This window comes from Rhamphochromis longiceps, linkage group LG11 (assembly GCF_057381845.1).
Source record: "Rhamphochromis longiceps isolate RC_006_pf linkage group LG11, R_longiceps_female_GT1.1, whole genome shotgun sequence".
In the NCBI taxonomy this organism is placed as follows: Eukaryota; Metazoa; Chordata; class Actinopteri; order Cichliformes; family Cichlidae; genus Rhamphochromis; species Rhamphochromis longiceps.
The window spans coordinates 15,952,233-15,958,232 of NC_140567.1; positions in this window are offsets into that span (position 1 = coordinate 15,952,233).

Genomic DNA, 6,000 nt, shown 5'->3' on the forward strand with positions numbered 1-6,000 from the left:
ACATGTTGCTGGCTCAATCACTGGGAACTACTCATGTTCCTGATGTGTTTGGGGAATGGCTTGTAAACCGCTTACAGAGGATTTGCTTTCATCAGATGAGACAGTGTGAATTGAAGATCTGGAGGAACTGCGAGAATGGGGAGGAGATAACTGAATCATGAGTTGCCTAATCTCCCTCATTGTCATCAGTAGTTCCCTCATCACCTCATCTTGATTGGTGGGTAAAGGAGCAGGGGATGTCTCTGGTTGACTTTCTGACTCCCCGTCAGGATCCTGCAGCCCATGTGTGTCTTTGTCACTATGCTGGCATTCTGTTTGACTCTGTATCACATCTAGCACTTCTACTTCCAGGATACTGAACATCATACTGCTGCAGGTGGGCAGGAGGTCGACTATCATGACCGGAACGTCTCAAATCTTCAGTCGATGGCTGCTGTGAATCCATGACGCTAACGCTACTCCGGCTCGGAGGACCATGTTTTGGAGGAAGGAAGGTTCAGGGTTTCAGTAGTCATCATCATGGGCTCATCCGATTAGAATGAGAATAAGCAGTCATCAATCATTTGCAGGTTTTGTTGTTTTATTGTATAACGGGTAAAGGAAAGAAAGACACACATGGACTGCTCTCTCTAAAAAGGACAAAGTATGATTTAAGTAACTCAAAATGATACATGAACTCAGGAGCCTCAAAGAGAAACTCACCTCAGCTGCCGCCCCATGTGGGAGTGAAGAAAGAGTGAGGGGTAGGTGAGTGCGGTCCTTATATAACGAGTGACAGGTGAGTGTAATTAAGGCCAAGCACCACACCCAATCAAAGGTGAGGAAAAGAAACAAGGTGCATCTGGTGAAGTGAATGTGCTAAAAGGTGAGCCTTTTAGCACATTGAATCACCTTGTTGTTGAATTGTGCTATACAAATAAACTTGCCTTGCCTTTACAACAGTTACAATTGTTTATCCATTTTTCTTTAAGGTTTTTGGAATCATAGGTTATCTCAGGACATTTTAACCATACCCATAAATGTCCTACTTGAGGATGATCGGATTTAGGCTGTAACACAATTCTGCTTTGGCCAGAGAAATCAAATAGCTTGTGATAATGTATCCAGTCCAACTCAGAGCTCCTGATTTGTGACTGTAGAAGTTGGGCTTTGTGGGACTTATGCGAAGAGTGGGAATTATGTGGGGTGGGGGACGCTGGCAGAATCAACAATCTGATTGCTTACCAAGGAGATCAGCCCAAGGCACAGAAAATGACTCAACATTATCAGTCATATAATAATAACCCATTAGCTTAGAGCCTGGACCGATTTTGACTGAGATACAGTAACTCGTTGTCATGGAAATAGCCAGCCCTCGGTCGAGGTAATGGGTCTAAAACAACATGGATTATCCATCACAGTAACTGAGGGGAGAGGGCAGTTGTTTGTCGTCTTATGTATCCATGCTGAGGAAAGCATGCAGCAAGATATGTGGGGGTCATATTTCCTTTATACAAATCATGTCTGGGGTTATTGACTGAAAACAAAATATGAGTACCAGAGGTTCTGTTTTCAGCAGTTGCTTGTAAGGACAGATGGTGAATTACAGAGCTGGGAACGGACGCATCCTTGTGATTCTGCATTTTTATGTATCACTGGATTTACTAAGAATAAATCCAGGGGTCTTACTTTCATGTTTCTTTCTGGAAGGTTATTACTCTGATTGAAAGTGTTCATGCATAGAGAAGCAAGACAGAGTTCCTGCTTTCCTGTTTCCTATTATCCTAACTAATCTGAAGGTCTTCCAGCTTCTTTATGAATGTTCATCTACCTGTAGAGCAACCCCTCTTTTTGCATCTATCATTTGGGTTGGAAATAAATCACTGGAGTTTCAGTATTGATAAAAGGTCCATATGCAGAAGGCAAGAAGTTCTCCAAAATAAGTATGCAAGTCATCTCCTCTTCCTTTTGTTCAGGTATAGAGCAGAGTTGTTAATTTCAGTAATTATGGTGCTTCATATTAAAAGACTTTATCTCAAAGCATTAATTTTTTTAAAATCTATTATTGAAAAGAATGTTAAAAATCATTCATCAACATCAATGATCTGGGAATGTTTACTTAGTTTACCTTGTTCAGTGCTAAGGTGCAGTGAGCACAGACACCTCTTAGTATTAGCATAGGGTGAGTCAGTAAAGCCATGATCATGTGTAACGTTGGACAATCACAGCAGAAGTCCAACTTGCTTATGTGGTCATTGAAAGTGAAGGTAAGACTCTCCGTATTTATTTAAATCAGTAATGCCAAACTCACTTCCCATCGTGGGTCACTAAATGGGCCGGACTGAAACTCCCCTTTCTGTCCTTGAAAATAGGTATACTGCACGCTTAATCCCTGTGATATATCTTAACATGAGAAAAAGAAGTGCAGTTGGTACAATGAGTTTTTCTACATGATAAAGAAAAAGCTGCTGTAGCAAAGAAGGAAATCAGTCAGCACTTTGGGCTTCTCTTTGTAAGAAATGTGTAAAACAATAGAATTAATTATTACTTAGTTACTTTGGTGTACTATGAGTGGCCATGGGGGAGGTCTTTATCAGTAGCAAAAGTCAAAAAAGATGTGAGCATATAGTTTAATGTCAGCTAAAATTTATGCCCTCCTTTGGGCCACAGTTTTCACTGTACTGATTCTGGCCCAAGGGCCTCATGTTTGACACCCCTATTTTAGATAAAGCCTTTAAATTAACTGCCCACGTAACTGACAAAAGCATTATGAAGACTGGCAGCAGGTGTTTCCACATGAGCTTTGGTGAACATTTGTGAGGAAATGTGAAACCTAAGTGTTCAGAAATAGAAAAGCAGATTCAAAGCCACATAAGCATGTACAACTCTGCTAATAAATAGCAACACTTCTAACTGTATTCTCTGTGTCTTCCTTCATATCTTTATCACATTTAAAATATTAAAAATGCAACATTTTATCTCTGGTTCCATCTCTGGGTGACTATTCCCACATCCAGCATCACTGCAGGGTGCACGACACTGACAATATTCATCTAATGCGCTTCTCAAAAACGGATAGTTTGCATCCAAACCAATTGGATTCTCACATTTTGTTTTTCAGTATTCACTAAAACACTATAATTAGGGTAGCTGCGTGACTGTTATCATACTCCAATGCACTCAAAACCCCTCCTCTAAAAAAATATTGACTTTAAAACCTGTGTAGGCACTGCTCCATCCTCCTGCTCCCCTCTAAAACTCCACCGCAGTTAATAGGAGTCAAACATCGCTAGAGGACTTTTTTTTTAAAATCTCACATCATAGTGCTATTATTTTCAGTGTTGCTTTATTTCCACCCAGTGACAAGCCCCGTTGTCTGTTTTCTTTTTATTCTACCGGTAAATTTCATGAAGTTCTCTTCCAAACCTGAACCTTTTCAAGGTAACAACAGTGCTCTGATGCTTCTTCGTGCTTGATGCCACCTCATCCGTCAAATCCAAAAAGAAAAAGTATCCATCTCCGTGGATTAATGAGCACATTGGGGCTTGAGAGAGAACGCAGTAAAGCTGAGTGAATATGTCTAGAGAAACCACAATAAAGAGGAATGATCTGCCCTCCTCCCACTTTCATTCTCACAAATGTCTGTGATTTATATAGTGCTTTTATAGTGTTACTGATGAAGTGGAGTGCTTTCTATAGTCATTTTAATACCAAAATATCAAAGACTAAATCAGCACGAGGATTCTGATGAAAAGCTGTGAAGTGAAAACTTCAAATATACCTCCATCTGCCGTCACCCTCAAGGTAGGTTTCTGTGTCCTGTTACTTATTATTTAGCTGCTCTTCGGTCAACAGGATTTTCTTTTTGTATCTGATCTTTACATGGCTTACAGTTCACGTTTGATCCATTTTGACATTTTGCAGCAGTAGAAATAACCTAAATGCCATTATTTTTAGCATGAAATTTGATTACTTGAACTAAAGTGACACAAAAATCAAAATAGCTACAAAATTTTATACTGTTGTCCGGGTGCTAGAGAACATCACACACTGAGGGTGTTTCAAATCAGATCATGGAAAAGGATGGCTTTAGGGAATGTTGAAACTATGTACTGTATGCAAGTAAGGTGATAACTGGGAATATGTATGTCCCAGCAGGAGTTCTGTGACTGCACTGACTGGGAAGTGGCTGTGCTGTGGTTACTTTTGAAACACGCTGATGTAACACACCTATTTGCTGATTTTTGCATCATTCCTTGTAAGTAAGCTAAAAACGTTCCGGATGGGAAGAGTAAATAAGACTTCTTAGCTTACTTAAATCTCATGGGGGGCAGCTGATCATGTGCCTAATCCAATGAGGTTTGCTTACAGACCCCTCAGGAGAGCAGAGGATGTTTCAGTCCCTTTGTTTAACTTACTTCTTAAACACAACACAGTGAATCCGGTCTTATGCCAGACTACTATTTTGTTTCTTCCACTTTTAACCTTTCAACCTCACTGTTTAACCATTGGGCTTCAGATCGATTTGATCCGTGCAGCAATTTTGACTTTTCAACTAACACACTGAAAAGAAAAATGAGAGTCGATTTCTGCCTGACCACACTTCCTCCTCTACAGACTCCTCACATGGATGTGTGATCTTACCATTATAATAATTCATCCCAATACACAAATACGTGTCAGAGCAGGTATGAAAGCAGGACTGTTTTAAAGTATGCAGATGACTCTGTTATTGTTACTCAGGCTGCAGGACTGCGATACCAACCTCTGCTCAGTTACTAAACATTTTGTCAGGGGGTGTAACAAATGCTATCTTCAAACCTAACACGCAGACCGAAAAAACACTGACATTTTTAGAAGGCAGCAGAATGGGTGAAATCTTCAACCACCCTCTTCTTCAACACATCCTGAACGCTCTTAGGCAATCTTTCTTGTAATTTCTTTAAGTAGTCTTCAGGAATAGTTCTCCAGGCTTCTTGGAACACATTCAAAGCTCCTCTTTGCATGTTGGCTGCCTTTTGTTGTTTTCTCTGTGAAGATGACATTATTGAAGCACCGCTTCAGGGATGTCAAGGTCTGAGCTCTGGGGAGGGCAAGCTATGAATGAGAGTGTTTTATGTGTGTGATTGTATGTTTTTCTATCCAGTTGTGCTTTTACTGCATTGGCTGTGTCTATCAGATGTTTTCCAAATGATATTGCACGGTGGATCTTAATCTCATTATGGTTTTCTGCATTCATAATTTCATCAATCTGAACAAGAATGGCTTCTCGACAGCCACCCTTACTGGCGATCTTCAATTGTCGCCCGGTTACATCTCTCAAGTCCTGTATTGGATTTTTCTTCTATATTTTTTAAGGATATGACTTTCAGAGTCTGTTCATCTGTTACTATCCTGCTGCTTTTGTTGCATGCTGTTTCCTCAAAGGTTTTAGGAACACACTGCCCACTGTGTTGAGATATGCCCAATTTTTTGCAAATAGTTCTTTGAGAATCAGCTTGTTGGTCATAAAATGCTATTTTATTCCTGTCAAACGGTGTTATCTCTGGGGACTATATTATAGGTTTTTGTAACCGGCTGGTAGTAACAAAACCACTCAAGATATGATTTAAATTTGGTTCTTTGCTAAGATGTCTGTTCTATGTAGACACAAAAGTGGTTGATTCCTTTGTTTTGGTGCTGTTTTTATGCTTGAATGATTCACACCTTAACTCAGCCTCATACACTGGAAGTTTCTGGCTTTATCCATCCATCCATCCATCCATCCATCCAGGGCTAGAGCCTAGCTTACAATATAAAGCACGTTGAGGCAATTGTTGTTGTGATTTGGTGCTATATAATAAAATTGGAGTGAACTGAGTTGAAGTGTGACAGAGCCAAAGGTGGGGTACACCCTGGACAGGTCTATCACAGGGCCAACACGATTTGGTCTTATGGTCCACTTTTTTCCCCTTTTGCTCTCTGCCCTCCTCTATCTGTGTGTGTCTGTGTGTGTTTAACTCTGCTTGTGAGTTTTAGGGG